Below are 21479 nucleotides of genomic sequence, written 5' to 3'. Positions count from 1 at the left end.
AACGATTCACAGGTGCGCGTTGTCACAAACGATTTACGAATTATTTCTCTCGTTTTGCATTATATAATCAAAATGTTCATCTTTTTCTAAATATTGTGATCACAGGGTATTAAACTGTTTACTTTCTTTCTCCAAGAATTGTAAAAAGTAATTAGGGGAGGTATATTTATATTAATCAAAATACCAGTGTCGTCTTTCTCCGTGAATTTAAGTAATATTCAACATTTAGTAGTTATTCAAAATGTTTATAGGAATAAGAGTCAGATAAACTGTTCACATTTACACTCCAGGTTTGCTGCAAGTTGTCAAATAGTCTCTGTTTAAACATGGAAATAAAAACAGTTTTTTCCCCAACTTCTTGTGCTATCTATGCATATCCAAATCCAAATCTGAATAAAATACTTTTAATGTGTGTGCGACCAGGTGGTGCGACCTGAATCATCCAGAACCGCTAGCATCTTGTAACACTGATATATGGTAGTCTCTCCGGGCTCAGTTGTATCAGCCTGCACCAGTACTTCACAGCTCTTGTCATATATGTAAGCTGTAAAGGAGCTCTACCACACTCACCAAGCACCATCACATTACATGTATTTCTTGACACTTTAAGAACTGATTTGCACACCTTAACTTGAATATCCTCAATGATTTTGCTGTAATTAACATCCCAGATTTCAGAGCCATAGCACAGGATAGGAGTTACGATACTATCAATAATTTTGAATAAATCTTTGCATGGAATATCACCAAGTTTCTTCTGATATCTATTTATGGCAAACACAGCTTTTGAACTCTGAGTAGCTAAACATGTTTGAGCCTGGGTCGATACAAGTTTGGGGGTGACCATAATTCCTAAATATCTGTAAAATGGAACAACATCAATGCTTTCACCATTATATGACCACTTTTCACAACTTCTTAGGGGACCACCATTTCTAAATACCATTACTTTTGTCTGCTTCAGTTTGACTTTCATACAAGTTTGTAAACAGAATAAGTGTAGAGCATCAATTTTCTTTTGTAGTTGAACTGCTGAATATGATACAGATGAAACATCATCTGCAAACATTATGGCAGAAATATTTTTAAAATCCTGTGATATAAAAACACCTTCTCCTCCGCAGTCTTCAAGTTGAATTAAAAGCTTGTTTATGAATATCATAAATAGCTGTGGACTCAAAATACAGCTCTGCCGGGTGCCAATATTACATTCAAAATAATCAGTTAGTCCAGTTGAAGCCCTTACACAAGCACACAGACTTGAATACATTGATGAAATTATGTTGAACAGTTAACCCTTGATCCAAACATCATGTAGGCTTTTCAGTAGATTACCATGTCTTATGGTGTCAAATGCCTTTGAAAAGTCAACAAAGAGGCAGTAAAATCTCCCCTTTCTTCTCCCTGCATATTTTGAGTCATTGCCTGCAGACTAAAAATGTTGTCAATAGTTGAATAATTGGACCTAAATCCTGCTTGTAGTTCATCAATTATGTTATTTTTCTCACAAAAATTCTTAAGTCTCCAGTTTATGCTTGTCTCCAGACTTAAAAAGAGGGCAAATGATAAATCTATTCCAAGCATTTGGAAACACACCATTGTCAAGTATTTCATTAAAGAGAGCAGTCAATGTAGGTAAAATTTTATATTTTGTATTCTTGAAATATTCAGAGACAATACCATCAGGTCCTGGTGATTTATTATTTGCAAGCTTTTGGATATGTTGTTCAACTTCTTGATTTGTTTTAGGTTGATTTAATTCTTCATGTGCCGGGGTATCATCAGTTACATAATTATCTGTGTCCATTGGTGGAGGTAAGATGGGTTTATTTTCTGAGTGGAGGAGGGAAGAAAAGTGCTTCATCCATTCGTCAGTTCTAATTCCAACTAGCAATTGTGATTGTCTCCCTTGCTTTAACAATTTCCAGAATAATTTAGGATTAGCTCTTGATTCAATTAGTTTTTGTTGCTGTTGATTTTGATAAGATTGTCTTTTAAGTGCAAAAGTTTTCTTGAGTTTAGATCGCAACTCCCTGAACACACTAATATCTAAACAATAGTCTCTATGTCCTCTCAGGGCACAGTATTTTTCATTCTTTAGGTTTTCAAGTTCACTGTCCCACCAAGGTGGTTGACTGATCTGTCTAGATTTATTATGGGTTGAAGGAAAACAGTAAAGTCTCTTGTTTATAGATGCTGCTTCTTGGTAGACATTCACAAGTCGACAGAGTGCAGTATTAACATCTGTTGAAATTATCTGTTCAATTTCATCTTTGAGGAGATCATACGAGTCTTTAAACTTGAATTTAAAGACATCTTTATTATTTTCCTTGGGTATTTGTACCAGGGATTAACTTCAAGTTCACTAAGCAGAGAATCACCATTGTACTTGTTGACTTGTACATTACTGCAATCATTATGAGCAAAATTAAACCTGCAAAACACTGGGAAGTGATTTGACTCATCTCGCTCACCTACTCCAAAGTCAGATATACATGGAATGAGGCTAGGGGAAGCTATCATATAGTCCACAGTACTGGCACCATTGTGTGTAATGCATGTATAGTTACCTTGCTTGTCTCTGTGACATCTTCCATTCAATATATGTATACTGAATAATTTGCACAATTCAACATGTCTCTTACCAAAATTGTTGCAGTTATCAGAATCTTTACTTCAAAGCTGTCAGTTGGGTAATCATCAATTTCCTTTTGGATAAAATCAATGTTATCTTCAGGTATGTAATCAAGGAAGGTTTTGGTCCTGGCATTCAAATCACCAGCAAGAAAGAGTTCCTTTTCTGGGTGATCATGTACAATCTCTGTCAAATAGTCCTCCAATACTGACATACCATCTCTATCTTTATCCTCATAGACAGGCTAGTTCTCAGGTGATAGATATGTCAGAATCAAGATTGTATCCTTGTCAATACCTAATCTTGATCTGTTAAATAAGAAAACTACTGTATTTTCAAAATGTTCATATATCCTTGTTAAATATTCATCAATGGCCCACGATTCTCTAATAAAAATTGTCACACCACCACTGTAGCTACCAAACTTCACTCTTATATGAATGTATGTCGTTAAACATACGCATATAACTCCATTTGATTATATACTCTTCAAAAAAAGAAACTTGACATAGATGTAAAACCACCTTTTGCCAAATATCCAAAATAGTTACATTAAATGAGAACCAAATAAGTCAAACAGAAAGATGATGTGTCTATAATTGGCAAAAACACATGCAAAGCACATAAACGTACCATTTGGAGATCAATTTTACAGCTACATCCAAACGCAACCGCCTGTAAAAAAACGTGCAGCACAGGATCCTGCATTTAGGCATGCAGGCCCCCCTGCTGAATGGGTATAAAAATCCACATCAACGGCTGTTCATACAGTCCTTATAACGGCAGTAGAGGCGATGACAGAATGCCAAGACTGAATGCAGCTCAATGGAACAACGCCATTGGGAGAATACAAGCTGGAGCAACTCAGCAAGAAGTGGCCAGGTACTTTGGCGTATCCAGACAGACAATCTCCGCACTGTGGTCCCGATACAACAATACCAACAGAGTTGACGACAGTCCAAGGTCAGGAAGACCAAGGGTGACAACCCAAGCACAAGATCGATACATCCGGCTGCGACACCTCCGCCACTACCACACTACAACAGCCACGTCTACAACCACACAGATCCCTGGGTTACGCAGAATATCAGATCAAATGGTACGCAACAGACTGAGGGAGGCTGTTCGACGTCATGTCTTGACCCCAAGTCATCTGGTGGACCGTCTGCTTTGGTGCCAACAGAGGGTTAGATGGGCACGTGCAAGGTGGAGAAATGTACTGTTTACTGACGGGTCCCGTTTCCTACTCACACGTGCTGATGGGCGCGCACGTGTCTACAAACGTCGGGGTGAACGTTACGCCCCCAACTGTGTGCAGCAGGTTGTCCAATTTGGCGGCGGGAGTGTCATGGTATGGGCCGTAATTCATCACGGTGGTAGGACGCCTCTCGTGCATGTGGCAGGTGCATTGACAGGTGTGCGTTACAGAGACTTGATCCTACAGCCTTACGTTCTTCCTCACATCAACGTTCATGGCGGACAGTTCCAGCAGGACAACGCTCGACTGCATATTGCACGGTTTTTGTCAGGACTTCTTACACCACAACAACATCCAGATATTACCCTGGCCAGCCCGGTCACCAGATTTGTCCCCGATTGAGCATCTGTGGGACGAGTTGTGTCGACGCGTTCGCAGAAGGAATCCACCGCCCCAAACACTTCCGGCGCTTCTTGATGCACTTCAGCATGAATGGCAGCACATCCAACAGCGTGTTATTGACAACTTGATTGCATCTATGGGTCGTCGGTGTCAAGAGGTGATGGGGAGGTGGTGGGTCAGTGATGGAGAGTGGTGGATCAGTGATGGGGAGTGATGGGTCAATGATTGGGCTAGGGCTGCAACGATACACCTAGGTGACGATACTATACGTATCTCGATACGCTACGATACACATAGTGACAAGAGAAGAAAAGGGATAAATAAATTAAACTTAGTTTATTAAAATGACAAATTAAATGAAAGTGAATGAATGTTCATGAGTCATAAACTATATACTGTAATGAGTATTTTAACTTAATAAATCATCTGCCATTTCCATGTAATGGCTAGCAAACACAAAAGTAACAGTCCTACATATTTGTGTGTTGTGACTAGATGGTATATTCAAGGAGTAAATAATAAATGTACCAGTGTCGAGTAACTAATGATTTGCCATTTTCATGTATAAAGGCAAAAAAAACACAATTGTAGCAACAGCCATGTTATACACCATTTGAAAGGTCTAGATCTAATCCAAGTGTTTATAAATATGAAAGTTATGTTTATCACATTATTTAAATAATGCATTGACAACTTATATTAAGTTCGTTGTAAATAAAAAAAATGTAAGCTTACACATTCATTACGTCCGACCAAGGAAGCGAAAATTTGACGATTTTGGGGAAATATAAGATTTCAAAAGATCTACTTATTTCTTTTTTATTTTCATTGTTTACGTAATTGGAAAATTATTTTAAAAAGAATTATGAATAGTATCTGTTTTCACTCATTTCTAGATAACAGCCGCTGTCCGCTCAGTAACATGAAGAAATACCTCCGTTTTCGAAAGCTTCGTATGAATAACACGTTCGTCGAAGACTGACATGTGACACATCGCCTGAAAGCTTGTTTTTTCATCTACATGCTCGTAACATTGCCTGGAGTCTTTTCGTAGCTATAACATAGGATTTCATTGGATGAATAATTGTTCCTAATGACGCTTTCTTGCCGAAATCTGCTACAAGGTTCATGATTGGTCAAATATCAGTACGTGACCTGAGGCAGGCAATTAAATTACAAATCCTCGTGTACGATGAATTTCAGATTTTTACGAAATATTTTGGTTAAATCGTGTTATTCTGAACGTTTTAAGCAGGAAATCGCGATCTATATTAAAAATATGGAGCTTCATGGATGTATCATGCTAGGTTACAAGCTGTGACAAAGATTTTTCATGCATATATTTTGGCATTGCACATCGTATCCGAGCCGAGAATTCGATGCGACGAAAGCCGAGATGTCATTTGTACTAACATTACACGCGATCGCACGAAAAGATGGAAATAATAACTTAGCTGTAAGTTTGACCACTTTTAGATATATTTTTGTTGATTTTATTTATCACTTTGTATAATATATTCAAAGTTTCGCTTGAAATGTCTTTGTTTTGCTCTTTGACATGTTCGATGTGCACACGTTGTCGAAGTGTGTGTCCGAGAATTATATTTTCATTAACATTGCGGGAAATAGTGAATAACTTAATCGATAAAAAATGATAAATTGAAATAGAGTACGTATTTCAGACATTGTGAGATGTGATAGATTTAATAAATGATTGGTATGACAGGTAGGTGCTTAAAAATATATACTATTTTGACGGGACTAGGGCTTGGCCGGTTAACCGTCCTACGGTGTCTGGGGACACGCAGCTTCTTGAGCGGTTTACCGGCCTACGGTGTTGAAAGAGTTAAAACACATTTAAAACGTATCTGTGATAAAAGTTTATTTACAAAAAAAAGACGTACGTATATACGTCTTTGAAAAAACGTATCGTGAAAAATCGAGATACAGCACCTCACAAATCGCACACCGTATCGTATGGAGTGAATCGCGATGCATCGGTGTCCCGGGATATCGTTTCAGCCCTAGATTGGGCGTGGTGGGTCAGTGATGAGGAGTGGTGGGTCAGTGATGGGAAGTGGTGGGTCAGTGATGAGAAGTGATGGGTGAGTGATGGTGAGTGGTGGGTCAGTGATGGGGAGTGGTGGGTCAGTGATAGGAAGTGGTGGGTCAGTGATAGGGAGTGGTGGGTCAGTGATAGGGAGTGGTGGGTCAGTGATAGGGAGTGGTGGGTCAGTGATGTGAAGTGGTGGGTCAGTGATTGGGAGTGGTGGGTCAGTGATGGAGAGTGGTGGGTCAGTGATGAGAAGTGATGGGTGAGTGATGGTGAGTGGTGGGTCAGTGATGGGGAGTGGTGGGTCAGTGATAGGAAGTGGTGGGTCAGTGATAGGGAGTGGTGGGTCAGTGATAGGGAGTGGTGGGTCAGTGATAGGGAGTGGTGGGTCAGTGATGTGAAGTGGTGGGTCAGTGATTGGGAGTGGTGGGTCAGTGATGGAGAGTGGTGGGTCAGTGATGGAGAGTGGTTGGTCAGTGATGGGGATTGATGGGTCAGTGATTGGGCGTGGTGGGTCAGTGATTGGGAGTAATTGGGCGTGGTGGGTCAGTGATTGGGCGTGGTGGGTCAGTGATGGGGAGTGATTGGGCGTGGTGGGTCAGTGATGGGGAGTGGTGGGTCAGTGATGGGGAGTGGTGGGTAAGTGATGGGGAGTGGTGGGTCAGTGATGGGGAGTGATGGGTCAGTGATAGGGAGTGGTGGGTCAGTGACGGGGAGAGGTGGGTCAGTGATGGGGAGAGGTGGGTCAGTGATGAGGAGTGATGGGAACTGGTGGGTCAGTGATGGAGAGTGGTTGGTCAGTGATGGGGAGTGATGGGTCAGTGATGGGGAGTGATGGGTCAGTGATAGGGAGTGGTGGGTCAGTGACGGGGAGAGGTGGGTCAGTGATGGGGAGAGGTGGGTCAGTGATGGGGAGTGATGGGGACTGGTGGGTCAGTGATGGGGAGTGGTGGGTCAGTGATGGGGAGTGGTGGGTCAGTGATTGGGCGTTGTGGGTCAGTGATGGGGAGTGGTGGGTCAGTGATGGGGAGTTGTGGGTCAGTGATGGGAAGTGGTGGGTCAGTGATTGGGCGTTGTGGGTCAGTGATGGGGAGTGGTGGGTCAGTGATGGGGAGTTGTGGGTCAGTGATGGGGATTGATGGGTCAGTGATTGGGCGTGGTGGGTCAGTGATTGGGAGTAATTGGGCGTGGTGGGTCAGTGATGGGGAGTGATGGGTCAGTGATTGGGCGTGGTGGGTCAGTGATGGGGAGTGATTGGGCGTGGTGGGTCAGTGATTTGGAGTGGTGGGTCAGTGATAGGGAGTGGTGGGTCAGTGATGGGGAGTGATGGGTCAGTGATGGGAGTGGTGGGTCAGTGACGGGGAGAGGTGGGTCAGTGATGGGGAGAGGTGGGTCAGTGATGGGGAGTGATTGGAACTGGTGGGTCAGTGATGGAGAGTGGTTGGTCAGTGATGGGGAGTGATGGGTCAGTGATGGGGAGTGATGGGTCAGTGATGGGGAGTGATGGGTCAGTGATAGGGAGTGGTGGGTCAGTGACGGGGAGAGGTGGGTCAGTGATGGGGAGAGGTGGGTCGGTGATGGGGAGTGATGGGAACTTGTGGGTCAGTGATGGGGAGTGGTGGGTCAGTGATGGGGAGTGGTGGGTCAGTGATTGGGCGTTGTGGGTCAGTGATGGGGAGTGGTGGGTCAGTGATGGGGAGTTGTGGGTCAGTGATGGGAGTGGTGGGTCACTGATGGGGAGTGGTGGGTCAGTGATGGGAGTGGTGGGTCAGTGATGGGAGTGGTGGGTCAGAGATGGGAGTGGTGGGTCAGACATGGGGAGTGGTGGGTCAGAGATTGGGCGTTGTGGGTCAGTGATTGGGAGTGGTGGGTCAGTGATGGAGAGTTGTGGGTCAGTGATGCAGAGTTGTGGGTCAGTGATGGGGAGTGGTGGGTCAGTGATAGGGAGTGGTGGGTCAGTGATGGGGAGTGGTGGGTCAGTGATGGGAAGTGGTGGGTCAGTGATTGGTAGTGGTTGGGCGTGGTGATCTTCCACACCACATATGATAATTCACACCACAGAGGATCATTCACACTACAGAGGATGATTCAAACTACAGAGGATCATTGACACCACAGTGGGTCATTCAGACCACAGAGGATCATGCACACTACAGAGGATCATTCACACTTGTGAGGGTCATTCAAACCATATAGGATCATTCAGACCACAAAGGATCATTCACACTACAGAGGATCATTCACACTACAGAGGATCATTCACACCACAGAAGATCATTCACACCACAGAGGATCATTCACACCATAGAGGATCATGCACACTACAGAGGATCATTCACACCACAGAGGATCATTCACACCACAGAGGATCATTCAGACTACAGAGGATCATTCAGACTACAGAGGATCATTCACACTACATTGGAAAACTTCAGACCACAGAGTATCATTTACACTACAGAGGATAGATCTGACCACAGAGATTCAATCACACTACAGAGGATCATTCAGATGAAAGAGGATCATTCACATCACAGAGGATAACTCAGACCACAGAGATTCATTCAGACCAAAGAGGATCATTAACACTACAGAGGATCATTCACCCTACAGAGGATCATTCATACCACAGAGGATCATTCACACCACAGAGGATCATTCACACCACAGGGGATCATTCACAGCACAGAGGATCATTCGCATCACAGAGGCTCATTCAGACCAAAGAGGCTCATTCACACTACAGAGGATCATCCACACTACAGAGGATCATTCACACTACAGAAGATCATTCACACTACAGAGGATCATTCGCACTACAGAGGATCATTCGCACCGCAGAAGATCATTCGCATCACAGAGGATCATTCAGACCACAGAGGTTCATTCACACTACAGAGGATCATCCACACTACAGAGGATCATTCACACTACAGAGGATCATTCACACTACCGAGGATCATTCACAGCACACAGGATCATTTACACTACAGAGGATCATTCACAGCACAGTGGATCATTCACACCACAGAGGATCATACATACCACAGAGGATCATTCACACCACAGAGGATCATTCACACTACAGAGAATCATTCACACCACAGAGGATCATTCACACTACAGAGGATCATTCACACTACAGAGGATCATTCAATCACTTGTAACAAAATACATAATCACGAGGTACTTTTCCTTCAATGTCAAATTACAGAACTATCCATCTACCCAAAGTGAATACTTGATACTATCAATAGATGCCAACTTGATAGAAACACACGTTGTGACAAGGGAAATCCTACAAAACAAACACGTTGCCTGCGAAATCAATGAATACGTTGACAGACAGCTAGCCTACGTTATCAAATCTGTCAATACACTTCACTGACAATCAGTTAGTTTTACCACTCAATAACATGCTTGTTTGTTACAATATCCAAATATGAATCAAGAATAATCTTTTTATTATTTCTATTTTTTACTTAAAGAATAGAGACAGGTTGAATGGTTTAAACCACTTAAATAACTTGCATCAGAGCCTTTCAGAATAATCATTTTATTCAATCTGAGTTGTTTCATTTTATGGTACGTAATTCTTTCGCCAGAGTCCCAGATATCAGAAATTAAATACACTGACAGCTCATCTAAACAACTCGTTTAGACTATCTTCACAAACATTTTCGAGGTAGAGGTAGAGGTATGTGGCGAAAACAAGTCTTTACAAAAACTTTGCTTTTGGATTATTTCTTTAGGTTCACACTAAACTTTTCAAACAATCATCCAGGCCTACAATAAGCATCACATCTGTCTTCATCGATGACCATATTCATCACTGTCCAATGGTCAACTGTGACATAAGCCATGTTTACCTGGCGATGCCTCCCCTTGTCGGACAAGAAATGTTCATTTGGCATAGCCTGGCAACAGCACCCATTCCTTGGAGGCATTTCTGAATACCATCTGAAAATAACAAAACCATCACATGACTAGAGGACCTAGACCAGTCTCTGAAATGAACTTATCTTACAGAAAAAATGTTGGTAAATCATCTTAATTAAGAAATAATAATAAAGGAGCCCAGAGACTCTTCATTTCCACATATTGATTTAATCTAGACTTGCCCACTATTAAGGACAGACATGAATAGAGGACCATGAAAGTCACACAGGTTTGAAACAGTGACTGTTCCAACTTGGAAATCTCTGCCTGCTGCCAAACATTTGTAGTGTAGATGGTCCCAGGCCATGACCATCTTAACCTGAACAATACTGCAATGGGGAACACAGGACCACACTGAAATTGCGTAGTCAGCAAAACGCAAATTAATCTTGAGAAAAACTACATTGGATTAACAAGATTACCATGGCTGAAACTTAATTCATAAGCAGACTATGCCAAGTCTAACCTTTACCTGTCTTACACTTGTGCCAGTCAAGTTTTACTCAACAAAGAGCATGCCAAAACTGGTAGTGTTGTTGCAATTCATCAGTGCACAGGCGCATCGTCAGCAAACTGTTCACAATACAATACCCGATACATTTAATTTGGCATCGATTCCCATTTAACCCCCTATCGATTGTCCATGATGATCTCTCATCCATATGCATAAGCAAGTACAAACTATTTTTTAAATTCCTCACAACTTTCTTGGCCGTCCTTTGGATACGAAACCGGCCCAATAACCAGACTGCCCAGCTTTTCCTTGCTGCCTGGCATAATAAAATACATCAACTGTTTGTTTCTCATCATTTTCTCGTACAGAATGGTTGGCTTGACTCATTGTCATGTTTGATGGGAATTAGTCAGTTGTCCTTCTATGGACTCTATTCTCAGTCTTATGACTGGGATTTCCTCATAAAATGTCATAGATACAGTATTGAGATACAAATCACATGGTGGCTTCTGTATCAAGATATGGATCATATCGTGTAACGCCTGAACTGCGACACCCCTACAAACTGGTCATATCTTGGATTTAAACCCCCAATATTCTTCTAATTAAGCTTGGATATGGTGTTGCGTGTTGCCGCAATCAATATTTACTGTGGTCAACAGCATGAGAGAAATGAGCAAAGTTTGAACCTGAGAGTCTTGTAAATGTGAGTGAGTGAGTATGCTTTTACCCCGCTTTTAGCAATATTTCAGCAATATCACGGAGGGGGACAGCAGAAATGGACTTCACACATTGAACCCATGTCGGGAATCGAACCTTGGTCTTCAGCATGACGGGCAAACGCTTTAACCACGGCTACCCGACTGCCCGTCTTGTAAAGGAACACTGTTCCAGATCTAAGTCTTGAACATAACTTAATATGAATATCATATATGATATTTATCACATATTAAATATGATACAAATTGTTAATTCCCCTTCCTAATTAATTGCTGAGAACTCTTGACAAAATATCCATTAACTTTGAAAGTCACATTTCCTTAAATCAAATGCCACTAACATTCAAATACAGATATCATTACCAGCGTAAAGAGGTCTGTCACCAGGCTGGGCAGACACTGCAGGTGACTGGTCTGTCAGTTGATAGTGCTAGCTGATATGTTCCTTACAACTCATTACATGGCTCACAATTACCCTCAAGATCCGGTGTAGACTAGGTCTTCAGCAACCCATGCTTGCTGTAAAAGGCGACTATGCTTGTCGTAAGAGGCGACTAACGGAATCGGGTAGTCAGGCTCGCTGACTTAGTTGATGTATATCAACATATACCAATTGCGTGGATCGATGCTCATGATGTGAATCACTGGATTGTCCAGCCCAAACTCGATTATTTAAAGACTGCCATCATTCAGCTGGAATACTGCTGAGTGCGGCGTTAAAAAACAAACAAACAAACAAAACATGTCCCCTTTATAAAATGTGTCCTATGTTGTGACAAGCTGCCCCCCCCCCCCCCCCAAATTGTTATGAAGAATTTAGAAGTAATGTTTTTTGAGGTGATGGAATCAAGAGGTTTTCTTTCTTTAGTTTTAAGTTTTAAGATAACAACATGTAGCTCACATTACATTTTTTCTGGAACATTTAGAAAACTAATGATCAATTCATCGGAAACTAAATAATTGGCTGAGAATAGGTTTACAAAATGGCTACCATAGCCGTCATGCTAAAAATGGGGTCAAATGTACACCTCGTTAAATATTGACAACAGACAGGAACAGATGTCCATGATGGTACAGAGTCTGACAACGGACAGTAACAGATGTCCATGATGGTACAGAGTCTGACAACAGACAGGAACAGATGTCCTTGATGGTACAGAGTCTTACAACAGACAGGAACAGATGTCCTTGATGGTACAGAGTCTGACAACAGTCAGGAACAGATGTCCATGATGGTACAGACTCTGTACCATCATGGACATCTGTTCCTGTCCAGTGTCAGACTCTGTACCATCATGGACATCTGTTCCTGTCCATTGACAACGGACAGGAACAGATGTATGTACAAACCCTGGCCTTCAGAGTCAGTAACAAATGTCTTAATCAACAGAAAACACCAGTGTACAAGCTCAAAGAAGACTGAAGAAACGGAAGTGAAGAGACACACATCTTGTCTTATAGATTAAAACTTGCTGTAGTACCACTACCCCTATTCTCAACATTCGCCCCCTCGATGTATGACAGTAAACATGATGCAAAATGGGAAAAACACCCTGCTGGAATGTCAACACCCTTCCACAATAATTAAAAACATGCCACTTTTTCGCAACTCATAAAGAAACCCACTACAAGCCTTGTGCAGAGTTTTGTACACACTACCATAAATTTCAATAGAATCTGTGAAGAAGGTTTTTTAACGCCGCACTCAGCAATATTCCGACTATATGAAGGCAGTCTGTAAATAATCGAGGCCAGAACCAGACAATCCAGTGATTAACATCATGAGCATCATTCTACGCTCAGTGAGCCTGACCACCCGATCCTGTTGGCTCTTACGACAAGCCAGGCTGCTGAAGACCTATAGTAACCGGGATCTCCACAGGTGTCAACTTCCAAGCTGTTTCAATTTTCACCTTTAACAATTCAATGGTTTGATTCTCGGGTTTTGATTTCATGAATTCATAATGGCATCCGAAAGTCCTTCAGCTTATATGACAATGTTCATAATTAGAGTAGGATGATCTCCAAGACAAAGAGAGTCTATTTCTGTGCTCAAATACAGCAATGTCTCCCCTCTCTATGGAGGCAGTCAGTATGTTGTGGCAGCAATGTTATTGCAAACGCGTAATGTGACGAGCTATGACAGCAACTCCTGGTAAATGTGACACGTGAATTGCATATTACACCTTGAAATGTATGCATTGTATGTATCCCCCACAAGCTTCCCATCACTTGCACATACTACACACATTATCATGGGGGGACCTTCACACCGCCAACAAGTGAGTGAGTGAGTGAGTAACGCCGCTTTGAACAGTATTCCAGTTATATCATGGCATGTCAGCTTATTGTGGGAGGAAAACCCGAAGTGATGCAGGTCTTAGATGTTAACCACTTCGGTGAAACCTACGAGCACGGGTATGGTGCTGACAAACCTAGAAACAGAATTGGGGCGAACCGGGATTCGAACTTACAATCATAGGTTTCTGGCTTGTCCAAGCGACGCAACTCTGCACAGTGAATTGAGGCGCCCTAGACGACTGGGCCCCCCCTGCCCTCACTGCCAACAACAACTTGATGAGGGCATTTGTGTCATATTAACACAGTGCTTTTGTTACTATTGGTGTTGGAAGCTTTAACCTTCAGAACCAAGATCTAAAAACAACAAGAATGTTTGCATGTCAAATATGTTCCATATTCATGGTTTTACAGTAGGGTTGGCGTATTGGCATAAACACTGTATTGCAACATATCACAAAATAGAGAGCTGTATTTCCATACATACTGCAAGATGTATTGGTGTCCAAATTATATACATTTGTACTTCTTCATGCAATAATCCAGACTTCAAACCTCAGACTGCAAGACGGGTAGTATGGATAAACGAGACTACATATTACGTCATCAATATGGAATGTAATGTAAACAGTGTGAAGTGTGTGCTGTTTACATGGTTTAGATAGGAAACCAGTCCATACAAATGCCTCAAGATAGTAGACATAATTTATATTATATGATATTAGTTCTTCTGTGGCTGTATGGGAAAATATGGATACACAAGGATTGTATTGCAATATGTGTCTTGCTGACGACCGTATTGCAATACAGAAAACTAGGTTTATGACGAACACGTTTATAACGAACTGACAGATATAACAAACTTGTTGGCTATTATTATATTATTAGCCTTGTAAAATTAGCAGTCATGATAACTCACAACATATTATACTGAACAACAAAAGTTCCTGTGACATTGAATACGATTTAATGCAAAGTTATGTTTTTTACCAAATATGAATCAATTTCGGTTTGCAACAGATAAAAGACTCCTTTTAGTGTTCAAATGGTTTAATTTGCCATACTGACTTCAGAAAATGCGTGATTTCATAAAAAAACATGAACATGCCAAAATGTCAATTTACAAATCAACAGGGTGTGTGTCCACCTCTGGTTGCGATGCAAGCAACACATCTTCGTCTCATTGAATGGACCAGGCGTCGCACAAAGTCCTGTGGGATATCTGTCCATATCTGCTGGAGCATGTTTCGAAGTTCCTGGAGTGTCTGTGGAACACGTGGTTGACATAGAAGGCGCAGATTCATCTCATCTCACATGTGCTCGATTGGTGAGAGATCAGGGGAGCTAGCAGGCCAGGGGATGACATTCAGGTTGTTTTGTTGAAGAGAATCCTGAACAAGTCGAGCAATATGAGGCTGGGCGTTGTCATGTTGAAAGGTAATGCCTGTGCCATGACAGTCAGTGAATAGAACTTGTCCCAACTGCATGGCCGTCCAGCGTAGACGCTGTCTGCACCACTGTAGACGTACTTGACGGTGGTTTCCTGTCAAAATGGGACGACTGGCGGGTCTTCTGGCGACAATCCCTGCACATCTGAGGCAACGACGTACGGTTTGTGAAGATATTCGTCAAAGGCCAGGGATGCTTCCTGCAGTCACTGTGGCTGGCTGGAATCGATTTCGTAGGTATGTTGTTCGAATCCAGTTGTCTTATTGATTATTGGTTACACGTGGCCTGCCACTCCGAGGATGGTCCCTGACTGCATTTGTATGTTGCCAACGTTGCAATAAACACCAAATGGTGTTTCTGTGGACAGTAAATTGATCTTGCAACATCACGTTGACTCGATCCTGCTTCAAGCATACCAATGGCTCGCAGATGCTCATTTTCAAACAGTTGGGCATTTCGTAATGTTGAATAATTGCGTAATTTTGTTGTTTTTCTGAGTGGTTGTTGTCAGCACGATGCTAAACAATGCATATGGAATCCCGTTAACGCACATGTTTTTGTACCCATTCTTGGGTAGTGAAATGCATGGGGCTTGCATAAAAGTCAACTTTTTCATGGAATGCATGCTTTTCTGTAGCAGTTGCGTTTTTGTGACTTGATTCCAAACATGTACTACGATATTGAAAACCAAACTTTACTTGTTTGAAAAATACACTAAAATATTGGTTTTCACAGGAACTTTTGTTGTTAAGTATACAATTATACCCAAGTCAGAAATAGAACAATATATTTACTGGATGGATGTACATTTAAAAGACATAAAAATCTTACAGAATATCCTCCAATCACAGCCTGCAGATGACTCTCGATCTGCACTGAAGGCTGAAAAACCACACTGTCCCAACCGGTTCTGATTTAGTGTTTAGAACCTGTAATGACGACCAAGTCATTCATTAATAGTTGTAAGGAATTATCATATTTTGGTGTAGCAGACGCCCCTGAGCTCCATACAGTGGTGGACCATGGACATGTGTGTGCAGAGCCTTCCATTATTCTTAAAACAATGCTAGAGCATAATTCAAACTAATTCATTTTGTGTACTGAGGTGAAAACATATTTAATGAAAATATTAATTACATTATTTCGGTACTAAAATCTGATTTTGTATTTTTTTAAGGTGAGTGAATAAGCCAACTGTAACAGATAGATACAAGAGTTACCCCCCTTTCATTCAAGTAACAGTTAATTCTCAACACCTATCAAAGTCATTTATCCCATAATGAGTGAATATTTTAATCTTTTTTGGGATGGAACCTTTACATCAATGTTTCTCTTGAAGAAGTTTTTTCGCTCACAAAGTTCACACTCAAAATGATCATGAAGCCACTGTGCAACCTTATTATTTTCTGACAAACATTGAGAATAGGTTGATGTTGAGGAAAATTGCCACAATCAAATAAATTGACAATTGTTGATATATATATATATATATATATCAGACTGTGCACTAAATATAACACAATTATATACATTAAGTAGAGCATGGGGTTGGGGGGTTGGGTGGGGGGTGGGTGGGTGTAGGGGTTTGGGTGTGTGTGTGGGGGGGGGGGGGGGGAGATTATTCCAATCACCCTATCTGCCCCACCCCATCCCCCATGAATCATTGCTGTCCAATATTTCATACAAGCACACTGTACTTTACATTAATTAAAACATAAATTGAGTTATTTGTTGTAACACATAACATCATAATTGATCATCCTAACTACGTTGAAACTATGTTCTTTAGTGATAATAACATGTTTTAGTCACAAACACGTGACATTGACAATGTGAACAAACTGAAATGGTTCAGCCGGACAAAGTTTGTTGTTAAACTTTAAACACATATCATAGTTTGTCATCGCGAAATTTACAGTGCACAAAATACCCCAAATGTCATAAATATATTCTCCTTTACACATACTTACATATACTGCTTCAAATTGCGAGGATGGTAGCTGGATTGTCAAAAAAATACTGTAGTAAATTCGATCGTGTTTTTCCGAAGGGAAGAAACTGCGTAGTTATGTAAAAACTGGGTGGGGTCCGATTTAATTATTTTTTTATATATTGTCCCTTGTAAACTAAATCTGTAACACACTGGAAATTGTAACAAATGATAGCAGAAGAGAATACACCTATTGAAAACCGCATATTCGGCTGAATTGATAGTTTCAAGAATAACTGTTGACGTAATCAATGAAACTCAACTTCGAAGAAAATTCTAAAAATAGCAGCTTATGAAATACGCACGCAACCTTTACCCTAGTTTTTGATGTACGCTGATTTTCCCGTTTTCTGCGTTAATCGAGGAGTTAAGAGATGGGATTTTGAACCGACCCTCCGAGGTGTGGTAAACTAGCTTTGAGAATAAGTGCAGGAAGAGTTACCTACTCTTGCCATGAGCATTGCTGAGAGACCATTATATGGTCTCTGGCGTGAGCAAGAAAAAAGAATGTCGAGTGAAAGATATGAATGTCCTGACCTGCGATGGAGATGCGACAAGACCGAACGAGCACGCATGTGTGTGGTGATGCCTGCCACAAGATTAAACAAGAAAACATTGATGCAGAGCATCAAAGTTCCCCGCCATATGTGATGCCTCACAAACGCATAATTATGATGTTACTGAAAGGCATGATGGAGCATAATTATATTAACCACAAATAACACAACGCTGTTGTGGAAATTTTTTAAATTTATTTTGAGTATTGGGCAATACAGTTGATACATTTGCATAGGGTAGGTCTATTTAAAAATAGCTTCTTGTTTAACGCCGCACTCAGCAGTATTCGAGCCATATGACGGCGATCTGTAAATAATCCAGTCTGGACCAGATCATCCAGTGATTGACACCAGGAGCATCGAACTACGCAATTGGAATATGATGTTATGCATCGACCAAATCGGCGAGCTTGACTACCCAATCCTGTTCGTCGCCTCTTACGGCAAGCATACGTTGCTGAAGACCTATTCTAACCTGGGTCTTTATTTAAAAAGTAGATCGAAGAAAATGGAAGCAATTTCTGGCACAAATGTAAACATTTGGAAAGAGTATCAAAACTGCCAACAACATTGGCAGATGCACATACTCAAATAATAGATCACATTCTTTTTACACTTGGCATTTGGTTATAATAATGTAAATGAAAATACTAAGGGCTCCATATGGCAAAAAAGTCATACTAGATAAGGTCTATTGGTCACAACTCAAAGTATTATCACGTAGTTGGAGAACATTTCAATACCGGGACTAATCAATAACGGAGATTCCTCGTCTCTTGCTTTACGTTTTTTGGTCAGTTTCTTTTTGTATTTCTTTCTTTCAAAGAATAGTAATTGTGATCATGATGAGTTGAGTTGCTTGGTTTTTTTTCTATGTACTCTTTTTTTATCCAGTGTCAGTAACTGTTGTGGAATGTGGTTTACTTGTAACAATGACTGGTTTGAGTTCATATGATGATGATTTATTGGTTTGTCGTTTAACGCCGCACTCAGCAATATCCCAGCTATATGACGGCGTTCTGTAAATAATCGAGTCTGGATCAGACAATCCAGTGCCTAATATCATGAGCATCGATCCACGCAATTGGGATCGATGCCATGCATCAACCAAAGCCTGGCCATCCGATCCCGTTTGTCGCCACTCACGACAAGCATACTCGCCTGATATACTGTTAAGAAGTAACAGTACAATTTATCTATACTACTAAACAGAAGTAAAACTGCTTGTCCATTCGGATCAATCTGACCCAAACCATTCCGCTGATGAGAGTCAAATAATGCATACGAATCAAAATCCGTAAAAATTGCAATGGAGACATCATTAAAAGTTACCAAAAGTGACGGGGATATCAATATTGCTTTTTGAAATGATTCTATGAAATTTGTTTTCCCTGCTTCAATATTTGGAGCACCTGTGACGGAGCCATAAAACTGATCTGTTATGTAGACAATATCGTTTGGGGGAGTGGCTGCTGGGAGCTGATTATGACCTAAATACCCCTCATAGCCTTCGGTGTTAACTATGTGACTGTCGAGAGCTGTGCCTTCATCCAACAGATTATTGAGGTCAGTGGAACACGGTACAGACGCAAATAGATTTGAGCCATGGGACACAAAATATATGAGTGACCAGAGCTACGGCTGTACATTGAATTCCATTAGACGGTTGAAAAATATTACAGCCTTGATACAAATTCGCCGACACACTACTCCGATTTTGCTTTGACTTTGCTACCAAACGTTTCACATGTGGCTATGCGCGGTGCACTGATTAAAAAACACACACGGGGGACTGGGTTAATTCAATATACGGAATATAACTATTCCAAATATTTCGAGTGAACATGAGCATCCAAACAATCAAAAGTGTGGTATGTAGAATGTGGAATTCAGCCATATTACATTTCAAGTGAGATGTCGTCGATGTTCATGAATAAGCATATTCAGAACATAAGTTTTATTATGCTGTTATTTACGATCTTCGGAGCACAGTTCTTCTTTTGTATACACCGTGAAAATCAGAAAATTAGTCCTTGAGGAAAAAAGGACATCGGATTACACATGAATGGTTTAATAATGTCAGCTAATGACCAGAAACGGTCAGATGCATCAATTAACAACATAAAGACGATTTTGAAGTATCTCTTACTGCTGGAAAAGAACAGCATCAACATTCCACGCACATGATTTGTATGTTTTGTTTCCGTAAATGCGTGGCTTGAAATTTCAAATAAACCAACATGTCGACATACATGCTACAAAATTAACGTTTCCCGTATACTTCCCCGCCCCGGGGAAGAATGACCATGTGATGGAGGCAAACACCTTTTCCATTCGTGAACTCGTTTGTGATTGGTGCTTGCTGCTTGCTTCCGGGTTACGGAAATGGGCGAGTGGTGCCGAATGGCCGAACAGTGTGTTTCGCATTTGTGACCAACTTGTGTTATTCCAGGACAAGCCAAATAGCGACTCGTGCCCCTCTCGTGGCCATTTTTGCGACCGGGTTCCGTCTTAGCGCAAACGGGCATACCTAAAACAATTGTCAACTCGTTGCATAATGGTTCACGTATATTTACCCGTATATTACATATATTTCAGATGCAATTCGAAGCACACCTAGACATGCGAGATTATACAGTATGTTTGAACACATTTAAATGTGTTTTGGGTATATTTTTAGATGCAAGACTCCAAGGGTGTAATGAATTATGTCTGCTGATAAGTTCAAGGATTTTATAAAAACAATTCTATCGTAACGATCGGCGAGTCTACAAGGAGTTGTAGTCAAAACGGCCTCGAAAGGTAAAGTCAAAACGGTCACACCTAAAAAGTAATAACGGTCACACAGAAAATATAGAAGACAATCTCAAGTTTGCATTATTTTGTTTTACAGAAAAAGAGAACACATGTGAAGATAGATTTAAAGAAAAGTAGAAGAAGGGTTAACAAATGTAACAAAATAATTAAAAAATGAAAAAAAGAAAGACAGAATAGACTGGAATAAAAGAAAGCTGAATTTAAGATATTTGTAAGTAATTTGTGTTTGAAAAGGAAGCTTTGATTATGGCTGCAAGTGGAGAGGGTCAACAGCGGACGATAGTTTTTTTTTTTTTATAGATCTTTTTAAAGAATACGTGACTTGGAAAGCTTCTTGTAAAGCAACAAAAAACACGCTGCGTGTGAAGACGGACGCAAGGTTTTAACTACTTGGGGATACAGACGAATACGATTGGTCCCTTTGTGGTGTTTAGGAAGCTGTCGCTAGGTGGAGTTTGTGTTTGAGGAGGGGTTGGGGGGAGAGTGCCCTTCGAAAATACATACCAGAGACAGACCTGGTGCCTCTAGGGTTTGGTGTTGACGTCCTGAGTGATGGATTGCAATGATGTGCCACGTGGAAGTGCGTGGGCCATGGTTTTGTGCGATGTCGTCTTTGTATAGCCATGTGGGTCCAAGAAAGCGGAGTCGTCAAGTGGAATGGGTGGCGTTATGACTACTTCCGGGACAATATTTCTTGGGTCATTGGCCATGAGAAAACAAAAAAAGTTTTACTGTTGAGAGTGAATGAGAGTTCATCTTTGAAAGTCTAGGGTTTCTGCTTAGTTTCCAACAATGTTGTATTCCTTTGCCTCAGGATTTGGAAAGCTGACATTACCACATAGGTACCATTGGACAGCGGACCCTATTAATTTTCCTAGTTTTACCTCAACGTGTGACCCGTGAAGATTCAGGGGTAGAATAGAACTTCAGCAACCCATGCTTGTCGTAAAAGGCGACTAATGGGATCG

General features: G+C 41.2%; 1 pseudogene; it reads right to left on the bottom strand.

The window, feature by feature from the left end:
* Positions 1–451: 451 nt before the first annotated feature.
* LOC139472707 (uncharacterized) lies at positions 452–20222 on the bottom strand (annotated as a pseudogene).
* Positions 20223–21479: the final 1257 nt, after the last annotated feature.

Source organism: Haliotis cracherodii, unplaced genomic scaffold (genome assembly GCF_022045235.1).
Source record: "Haliotis cracherodii isolate W230 unplaced genomic scaffold, xgHalCrac1.p SCAF_25, whole genome shotgun sequence".
NCBI lineage: Eukaryota > Metazoa > Mollusca > Gastropoda > Lepetellida > Haliotidae > Haliotis > Haliotis cracherodii.
Note: the sequence above shows the minus strand (reverse complement) of the source record. Positions and strands in the feature narration are given on the sequence as shown.